This window comes from Benincasa hispida, chromosome 3, assembly GCF_009727055.1.
Source record: "Benincasa hispida cultivar B227 chromosome 3, ASM972705v1, whole genome shotgun sequence".
NCBI classification, from domain to species: domain Eukaryota; kingdom Viridiplantae; phylum Streptophyta; class Magnoliopsida; order Cucurbitales; family Cucurbitaceae; genus Benincasa; species Benincasa hispida.
The window spans coordinates 13,723,848-13,735,142 of NC_052351.1; positions in this window are offsets into that span (position 1 = coordinate 13,723,848).

Consider the following 11,295-nt stretch of genomic DNA (forward strand, 5'->3'; position numbering starts at 1 on the left):
GCTCGCAGCGTAGGCTGGCCGTTCGACGCATGGACTGTGCGCTTGGCGCAAGGCATCGACGTATGGCTGCTCGGCAGGTTCGACAGTGCTCGACGCATAGGTATGGCCACTCGGCAGGCTTGGCAGCGCTCGACACATAGGATGGACGTCCGGCATGCCCGCTTGATGCATAGGATGGACGACCGGCATGCCCGCTCGACGCATAGGAAGGGGCACTTGGCATACCTGCTCGACGCATGTGCTGTGTACTTGGCATGCCCTTGCGTTAGTTGCATGCAAGCCCACGACCATTGCCCAAGTCTTCTTGCTTCTAGCTTCCCACGCACTATTTTGTTCAATGTGCTTAAGCCCTCCATATGCATTGGCCCACTTGCCACCTTTTGCTATAATTTAGTACTAATGCTTTCACCCTTGCCCCAATATCTTTATTACTTAAGATTTTCTTTCTCCAAATAACCTTCCACCTTGGATTTAGTGTTAGGGTCTCACACTCATTCTATTTCTAATTCATTCATAAGACTTGTCATCGCATTCATAGATTCTTTTGTACAACTTCACAGCCAGCCCTTGACCCCTGTATCATATATCATAGAGTTTAGAAATTTAGTTTATCAACGCATTTTTACTTCAGCGTAATTTATATTTTTGTACAAACCAAAATTCTTTATTCATTATTATAACCGGTCGCATGTATCACATAAGTATCGCATTTAACGACAACAATCCCTGTGTTCGACCTCGAATCATTCTGAGAAACTTGCGTTGGAATTATACTTGGTTTCAGCGCAAGGAAACTTATGACACACACTACTTCATCGCATACTACGAGTATAGCACTATCAACGCATACACTTAAAATGTAGTATCGCATAAATTATCTTTATCGCAAAGCATTTGAGTACATATAGAGAATCATTCATGCATTCATTAGTGCAATAGATAAAGATAACATTCCATTTTTACAGTCAACAAGTTTATGGCAACATGAGCTTGTATTACATTCATCCATCAGTAGTGTGTATAAGTGATACAAAACAAACACAACATAACATCATATACAATCCACATCCGCACAAGTTTATGGCGCCGTTGCAGGGGACATGAGCTTGTATGATTCATATTCATCATTGTCCATATGCTTAAAGATTAATTTTCACCGTTACAAGTTTATGGCACCATTGCCGGGGATTGGTAATGGTTAGTGTTGAATACTTTTGTGGTATTTTATAGGACAGATCTCTGTTGTACTGTCTGTTTATCGCGAAGAGCAGGCTGACGATTTATGAGTATTAAAACTGATCCAGAATTTGAAGCTGACGCAGAGATCAAGTGTATTTTTCGCGTAAAAGCACATCAGAACCAAATTAGGCGAAAAAGAAACATGGCAAATAATAATGAGAGGCCCAATGTGAATCAAGGGGTAAATTGGCTAGCGCAAGACCCTATTTTTCTTGATGCCGACCGCAACATCCTTATGAGGTACTATGCGGCATCGAATCTTTATAACTTCTCGCCCAAAATTTCAAGACCCACGGTTGCGGAGAATGCAAGATTTGAGATAAGGCTGGTCATGCTTCAAATGATCTAAAATGCGAGACAATTCAGAGGTCTACAAGGTGAAGACCCGCACGCCCATCTGATCAACTTTGTGAAGATATGCAACACTTTCTCCATCCCTGGCGTCACCCTTAAAGGAATTAAACTTTACCTCTTCCCATACATACTGAGGAATGAGGCAAAGAGGTGGGCTCATTTGTTGGAGCCAAATGAAATCATGTCATAGGACCAGTTGGTGGAATGGTTCATGAAGAAATTCTTCCCTCCAGCAGTCAACGCAAGGAGACGAAAGGATGTGCTGAATTTTGAGTAGATGGATAATGAGACTCTAAGCACCGCCTGGGTACGTTTCAGAAGGTTGGTGAAAAATTTCTCGCATATCGGGATTCCCGATTGTGTTCTAATGGAAACTTTTTATAACAGCTTGAATCGATCAACGCAAGTTGTTGCTGATGCCTCCGTAGTAGGAGGATTTATGGATAGGACCTACACGGAAGCCAAGGTCATCCTTGATTGCATTTCACGAAACATGGATGACTGGGTGGATGACGGGTATGGGGGAAGAGGCCCCGAGAGAAGAAGAACTGACAACGCCATTGTACCAGCAGATACAATGACAACCTTGGCCGCATAAATGGCCACGGTGATCTCTCTCCTACAAACGATGGCAATTAATCAAGGTGCCCTCTCTCAAAGTTCAGCGCAACCCAATGCGCCGGCACAAGTGACCGCAATAAGTTGCGTCCAATGCGGAGGGGGCCATGCCGTAGAGATGTGCCCATCGAACCTGCAGTCAGTGTTTGCTATCCAAAACAACCCTTACAACAACACTTACTATCGTGGTTGACGGAATCACCCTAACTTCGGTTGGGGAGGGAATCACAACTAAGGGGGCCAAAGTAATCATCAAAACAACAATTCTAGGAATCGAGGACATCCTCCATCTTTTCACCAAAATCAGAATCAAAGTCATCAAAGGCAACCGCATAACCAACCGTCCTCATCGAACGCCTCTGTGAATTCATCATCATTGGAGTCCTTGCTGAAACAGTATATTGAGAAAAACGATGCTGTCATGCAGTCACAGCCGTCTTCAATAAGGAACTTGGAGATCCAAGTTGGGCAATTGGCAGTCGAGCTTCGCAACAAAACATCGGGAACGCTGCCAATTAACTCAGAAGCCCCATGATCTCATGGGAAGGAACAATATCCTTGATGACATTGCGCAGGCAAGCTTGACCGTCTGCAAGGGTGTGGATTACGGTAATCGTGAGAAATTTTTCTTTCAATCTGCATCTCTAAAATCTATGTTTAATGCTTTCTTTATAGCTTTCCTTTACTACTTTCTACATTGTGTTACTTACTGTTTACTAAATTTAACCTTTACTACTTTATGAATTTACTTTCAATTTAATTCAATTGCGTTATTTCCATGCCTTATTTAATTTACTTACTTTTCTGCATTAGTTGTGTTGTTCTTAAATCTCTGTGAATGACTGACTAAAAGAAAATGAACACCGCAAAGTCTTAGCGACTTGTGTTGTTGATGAAAAATAATAATAATAATAAACTTTAATAAACATCCGATGTGCATTGCGATGATGGGTGCATCTTGCGCTGACAAGATACACTTTGCGTCCATCTTACACAAATGCATTGCGTTGAGGGGTGTGTTGCACGCGTATGTATTCTGCGCCCGTTCTTAGCGAAAACACACTATGTCAAGGTAGTGTTACGCTAGTAGAAATACCATGTGCCCGTCCTCCAGAAATGCACTGAGTTGAGGGGTGTGTTGCGCTAATGCATGCGTTGTTGCCCGTCCTCTGCACTTATGCATTTGCGGTAACGGATGCATTGCGTTAATCTTTAACCTTGCGCCCATTTGAATAAAATACAAAGGATAAATTCATTTCAGTATTTTTATGTATAGAAGCTATACCTTGATTTTTTGTACATGCTTAAATTTTATGTAGCGATAATTGTAATTCTTTGTATACTTAGTTAATTTTAATACAACTGAGTAACTATTCTTTCCGTATGCATTAGCCTCTTTACTTATCATCCTTTGTCAATTATTGCAATATTCCTTGTCTTTTATTTTGCGTTATTAATTGCGCTGCCATGATGAGTAGTATGCATACCCTTAGCAGCATTTCTTACACTTTGCACTTTCTGACTAACACTTAGATAATTCATAACAATAGCACTGCTTTACCTTTTCTATTTCAAGACTCTGCTCAAACCTTCTTTTCAAAATTTTGACTAAGTGTTTTGCCTTTTCTGTCCAAAACAACGCAATGAGGACCTTTCGCATCTCTAAATTTGGTGGTGGGGAAGGTCTGAGCAGATGTGATCAAGCGGATGCGATCATCATTAGGCAAATGCATTCATTATCAAAAAAAAAAAAATCATAAAAATTCCAATGTCAGCAAAGGGAAAATCCCAACCTGATAAGAGTAAAGTCGTGAAAGGAACCTGCTCATAGTTGGATGTTCGCATGTCACCCATGGGAGCAAGTCAGAATGAAGGTAGGTTTCCAAGATCGACGCAATATGAAAAGAGAAAAAAAGAGAGAAAATAAGAATACAAGAGAAAACTCCTCTGACCAGCAAAAGTAAAACTTAGCTGAAAATCAAGAGTTGAAGTTGAGATTGGTACACAACTATAGTTGGATGCTTGCATGACACCTGTGAGAGCAAGCCAAAACGAAGGGTGTAACCATGATCAATAGTCTCTAATAAAATGACGCAAACCAGACCACCGCATAAAGACGCACCTAGTTGTTTTTGTAAGAAGAGGTAAACATTCTTCTCAAAACAAGAAGGAAATTTTTGGGTAGAGGTTTGTTGTATAAAAGAATAAAGTAGAGCATGTTGATGAACTGTTAAAGGATAGAAGGAAATTGCATTGTTAAGTAATGTTGTAGAGGTGGAGCATTCGAAGCAGCCAATCGACGCAAAGTCAGGATAGGAATTGAGCGAAATTGCCTTAGTTGAAGATATGCTTAAGGACAAGCATATATCTAAATTTGGGGTTGTGATAACTTGTAGAAATATAAGTTATTTATGCTGTTTTATTTAGATATTGTGGCAAAAAGAGAGGAAAGTTGCGTCGATAGTATAAGAATTGGCTAAGAAATACGAAAATTATGAAATGTCGTAAATGCATCCACTAACAACATTGCGATGGTGAAATAGAATGTTTCAGTATCTGTTTTGCAGGAAATAGGTCACCACATGCGTTAATGGCTCGAAGACAAAATGTACAATGCATCTACATCGCATGCGCCCATCAATCAAGAACGAAGAGATGATCAATGCAATGACGGGGCATGCGACAATCGATCAAGAGCTTTAACGATCAATGCATTTCAACTGCATGCGGTAATAAAAAACAACACCGCATGCGGCGATCGATCGAAGATGTGAAGAGCAACGCATTCGTGGGCGATTCTGACAAGTGTACAACTTTTTCTTGTGCAATTATGACGGATTGATCGTGGAACGGAAATGAATTTTCTGTTACGCCATTGTAGGAATTGCCATAATTATACAGTGGGGACCACAAATTCAAAGAGCCAAGGTCTTGTCTCTAAATAGCTTCCTCAAATTCGCTGAAAAATATACTGAAACGGGGAGAGAGAGGCTGGTCTAAAGAGACTTTACAGAGTAAATCCAAGAGAACTACGAGAGAAGGCTGAAAAGTGAGTCTTCGAGCAAGGAATTCTTCCGATTCCCGAAGCTGAAGCTCTGTGCACAAGGTCAATTCTACCAGGAAAGCAAGCCTGAGAGGGAAGCTTTCCTCTCCACCACATTCATACGCCGACAAGCGCAAGTCTCCGATCGGGATCTGTGTCAAGATGTTGACACTCTTTCCGTATTTGTTTCTATTATCTAATTCATCTTTTATGTTCATCTTCTTTAATCCCTCGTTCACAAACATGTAACAAACGCTTAATTTTAGAATTAAATGTTATCATCGTCATCATTATTATCTCTCTGTCTCTTTCCATACATTTATCATCCATTTTCTCTCTATGATGTGTTCTTAATCCCTAGGGTAAAAAGCGAGAATTAAGCGAGTGAGTTAATCTGTGTCAAGTAATCAATTAAGTTTAGCTAAGGCATGTTCGACGGCATCTTCATCTGTGAGAGCAAAAGTGAAGATGTTATTCTGCCTATCGAGAGAAGGTTGGAAGAATGCGTTAATTAAAGCGAGAAGTATTTCTAGAGATGGAAACAACCTTGCGTTCATCACATTCATCTCTGTTTCACCATAGACGTATGGGAACGTGGTCAATCACTGAAAGGTATACGCCAAGGGAAAGCGGAACCTTAGTTGCGTCCTTAACGCGATTGACGAACTTGCGATGTTTTACTTTTTACTCATTCTATTTCTGTTTCATTCAGAAGACTTGCCATCGCATTCATAGATTCTTTTGTACAACTTCATAGCCAGTCCTCGACCCCTGTATCATGTCTCATAGAGTTTAGGAATTTACTTTATCAACGCATTTTTACTTTAGTGCAATTTATATTTCTATACAAACCAAAATTCTTTATTCATTATTATAACTGGTCGCATGTATCACATAAGTATCGCATTTAACGACAACAATCCCCGTGTTCGACCTCGGATCATTCTGAGATACTTGTGTTGGAATTATACTTGGTTTCAGCGCAAGAAAACTTATGACACACACTACTTCATCGCATACTACGAGCATAACACTATCAACGCATACACTTAAAACGTAGTATCACATAAATTTTCTTTATCGCAAAGCACTTGAGCGCATATGGAGCATCATTCATGCATTCATCAGCGCAATAGATAAAGATAACATTCCATTTTTATAGTCAACAAGTTTATGGCAATATGAGCTTGTATTACATTCATCCATCAGTAATGTGTATAAGCAATATAAAACAAACACAACATAACATCATATACAATCCATATCCGCACAAGTTTATGGCGCTGTTGCCGGGGACATGAGCTTGTATGATTCATATTCATCATTATCCATATGCTTAAAGATTAAGGATCAGTTTACATGGGAAACAATAACTCATGTTCAGTGGTTGGGATTGGTTCAGTCTCATTGAAACTAGAAGATGGAACAGTCAAGCTCTTAAGAAATGTCATATATGTGCCTAAGCTGAAGAGAAATATAATTTCACTAGGCATGCTTGATTCTATTGGCTGTGAATACAAAGGCAAGGAAGGTTACTGTGAAGTTTTGAAAAACAGTAAGCCTATCCTTAGAGGGGTGAAGATAAATGGAGTGTATGTAATGCAAGGAGTTCATCAGGTACACCCAGCTTTGATTGTGACTCAAAACCAACCTACTGAAGAAGACCTATGGCATAAAATACTCTCACACATTAGTGCCAAAAGTCTACAAGCTCTAACCAACCAAGGTATTCTACCTAAGAGAGTTCATCAGAGCCTATCCTTTTGTGAACATTGTATAATAGGGAAGGCTACTAGGCAGAGCTTTGTGAAGGCTTAGCACACAACCAAAGCCATCCTTGACTATGTGCATTCAGACCTATGGGGTCCTTCACCTTTTCATTCATTAAGTGGTGCCAGGTATTTCCTAACTTTTGTTGATGACTACTCAAGAAAGAGCTGGATCTATTTCCTTAAATCTAAGGATTTAGTTTTTGAAAAGTTTATAGAATGGAAGATCATGGTTGAAAAAATGTCTAACTATCAGATTAAGTGTCTTAGAACAGATAATGGGCTTGAGTACCGTGTAGAGAAGTTCAATGTTTATTGCAGACAACATGGTATAACTAGATACAAGAAAGTTAGGTATAGACCTCAACAAAATGGGGTAACAGAGAGGTTAAACAAAACAATAATGGAATGAGTAAGAAGCCTACTATCTGATGCTATAGTTCTTGAGAAATTTTGGGCAAAGGCAGCCTCATATACAGTCTATACACTGAATATATGCCCTCATGCATCTCTTAACCTTCTAACCCTAAAGAAAGATGGACTAAACAACCACCTAACCTAAATAACCTAAGGGTGTTTGGCTGCACTGGCTTTGTTCATCAGAGTAAAGGGAAATTAGCTGCCAGAGCTGTGAAGTGTATGTTTTTGGCTTCACAGAAGGTATTAAGGGGTTTAGAATGTGGCACCCTACTGAGAAAAGATGCATAACTAGTAGAAATGTGGTTTTCAAGGAAGATGAGATGTATATGTAGAAAACTAACCCTAATGTTTCAGTATCTCAAGAGAAGAATGATACAATTGAGGTGGAGCAAGTTTTAGTTCCTACTTCTGATCCTTCAATCTCTGAATCATACTTTGATCAGCTACCTCATCTAGAAGAAGAAGTAGAAGATGCTACTATTGATCCTGAGCAAGAAGAACCAGAGTTGAGAAGTTACAGCCTAGCTAAAGATAGGCAGAGAAGAAACATTGTCCCACTATCAAGGTATGAAGACTACTTAGCTTTGAATGCTTCTAATTTAACTAATGATGCAGAACCCTCAACCTTTGAGGAAGCAGTGAGTTGTTCTAAAGCCAAGATGTGGATAGAAGCTATGAATGAAGAGATTGATTCACTGGTGAGAAATAATACATGGGAATTGACATCTTTGCCTAAAGGATGCAAACCAATTGCATCCAAATGGGTGTACAAGTTGAAGGAAGGTTTTTCTAATGATCAAGGACCTAGATTTAAAGCTAGGTTGGTTGCTAAGGGCTTTACAAAGAGGCTAAGTGTTGATTTTAATGAGATTTTTTCTCCAGTGGTAAAACAGACTTCTATTAGATTATTGTTGTTGATTATGGCTCAAAATAACCTAGAGCTAGAGAAACTAGATGTCAAAACAGCTTTTCTACATGGCTTCCTAGAGGAAGTTATCTACATGAGCCAATCAAAGGGGTATGAGGTCAAAGGGAAGGAAGATTATGTGTGCCTACTGAAAAAATTTATCTATGGCCTTAAATAGTCCCCAAGATGCTGGAACAGAAGGTTTAGTGACTTTGTTCAGAAGAATGGTTTCTATAGAAGCTCCTATGACAGCTGTGTTTATATAAATACAGAGTCTTATACTCATCATATCTAGTTGTTACTATATGTGGATGATATACTTCTAGCAGGAGCAACAATGAAAGAACTGAATAAAGTAAAAGATCTACTGAAATCAGAGTTCGAAATAAAAGACATGGGAAATGCAACAAGAATACTGGGCATTGACATTATTAGAAACAGAAAAACAAGTATTCTAAGCATTGATCGGTCACAATACTGCATTAAATTGTTAAAGAAGTATCAGATGACAGAGGCAAAAGCAGTAACTACTTCTATAGCTAACCATTTCAAACTCTCAGCAGAGAATTCACCCAAAGAATCAGACATTCAGCAAATCATGTCAACAATTCCTTATTACCAAGTTGTGGGAAGTTTGATGTATTTAATGGTGTCTACAAGACCTGACATTGCCTATGCTACTAGCCTGGTGAGTAGATACATGGCTAGTCTAGGTAAGATGCACTAGGAGACTACAAAGTAGATTATGAGGTACCTAAAGGGTACTACTAATGCTAAACTGATGTACAAACGGCTACCAGACAGTGAACCAGAGCTGAATGGTTATGTAGACTCAGATTATGTCAGAGATCTAGACAAAATGAGGTCATTATCGGGTATATCTTTCTATTTGGAAGGTGTGTCCTAAGCTGGAAGGCTACCTTACAATCAGTAGTAGCCCTTTCTACTACTAAAGCAGATTTCATAGCACTATCAGAAGTAGTGAAGGAAGGCCTATGGCTAAAGGATCTTCTAAGTGACTTCGGAATTAAACAGAACACAGTGAAGATTTTTTGTGATAATCAGAGTACAATTCATTTGTCAAAGTATCCTCAGTACCATAATAGAACAAAACATATAGATGTGAAATATCATTTCATATGACAGCAAATAGAAGCTAAACAAATTGAAGTTCTGAAAGTTCATACCTCAGAAAATGCCTCCGACATGTTGACAAAAACAGTCACTCAACTCAAACTCCAGAAGTGCCTTGATATAATAGGGTTTGAGCTGAGAGACAAAGGTTAAAGGAAAGAGGCAGTCAGATCAGAGAAGCTGAAGAAAGCATGAAGTTCATTTCAAGGTGGAGATTGTTATACAGAAGATGAAAATAACTTCATTCAGTTACAGAAGCAGTTACAAATCAAGCTATCTTTAAATACTTTGTATAACTAATTTGTATAGAGAGAGAGCATATTGTAATTGAGTGATCACACTTATCTTGAAGAAATCTTGAATAAAACTCTCGTCAGCTTCTCCGTGGACGTAGGCCTCCCTTGGCTGAACCACGTAAAACTATCGTGTTCTTTTTCTTCTTATCGTCTTCCTCTATCGTATACCTCTGACCTACCGATCTTGTAGTTTTTAGCAAATGATCGTCTAGCTTTTAGCCAATGATCGTTTACTTTTGCAAGCCTCATCATGTAGACAACCATTGTTTAGACGACCTTGTCTATACGATCTTCAGTAAAGCCTTCATCGTTTAGATGACTTGTGCCTTATCGTCTAGACGACCCTAGCTTTACCTCTTATCGCCTAGACGACTAAAGACTCATTGCCTCTGCGATTTCCAGCAGCCTTCCGGCGATTCTCTCTTTTCTTTTCTCTCGTTCTTTCTCTGTAAAAAGAAAAGAAAAGTTAGTATTTCAAAGTGCATTACAGCAGAAGAGTGAAGCTCTAATCTCAACTATCAAAGTGTAAGGTCGAGATCGTTCATCACACGGATTGTGCTTTCAGCACGTTGTTTATGTTTGTGTGAAGAAATAAGGTGGTTTCTGGTATTCGTTTAAGGGCATCATTTTGTCAAAGCCCAAAAGAGTTAGTAAATCAGTTTCTTCAGCCCATTTTCCGCAACTCAAGCTAAGCAATATGTTTGTTGTGTGAGTTTTGTGGAGAGTTTTTTTTTATTTTTTAGCTTAAACTAGATGACCCATGAAACATCAACTTTATTCCTTCGGGTGTTATTATTTACCCGCAGTTTGGGATGTTATTTTTAAGAAGGGTAAAATATCATATTTTTTATTATTTTTTTTTTTGGATTATTTCATTTTAGTTTATGTTATGTCAATTTTCCAAGCTCATGTACTTTCAATAAACCTGAAATATATTTGTAATAGCATTAAATATCATCTCAAAATAGACAATAATTAATGGTTAAAGATGGTTGAATATGCACACTTTCAAAGTTAATTTAGGAAAAAAAACACTTTTTAGCAATTCGTAATCACTTAAGACGTATACCATGGTTTCAACCATAGGTAAGAGTTGAGGATTCAAATTTTTAAAATATATTTTGTTATCAAAGTTAAAATTTATGTCATAACCAATTGAACTATATTCATATTACAAGACTCCAAAAATAATACTTATTTATATATGTTTAGTTTTATGTACATATATTTGATTTTTACCTGGAAAAAAAAAAAGAACCAAATAAACAAAAGGTAAAATCTAAACATGAAATGTTAAATTTTATGTCCAATGAAAACGTAAATCCTTTAATCTTGTTTTTTTTAATAGATTTGTATACTTTAAAAAATACCAAATAAGTCACTGACTAATTAATTAGACACAAAATTTAAAATTTTCGAGAGATCTTTTAAGACAAAAAACTGAAAATTCGTGGAACTAATAGGTACTTTTTAAAAGTTAAAATTGAAGTCTAAAGTTGTAATTAAACCTAACTA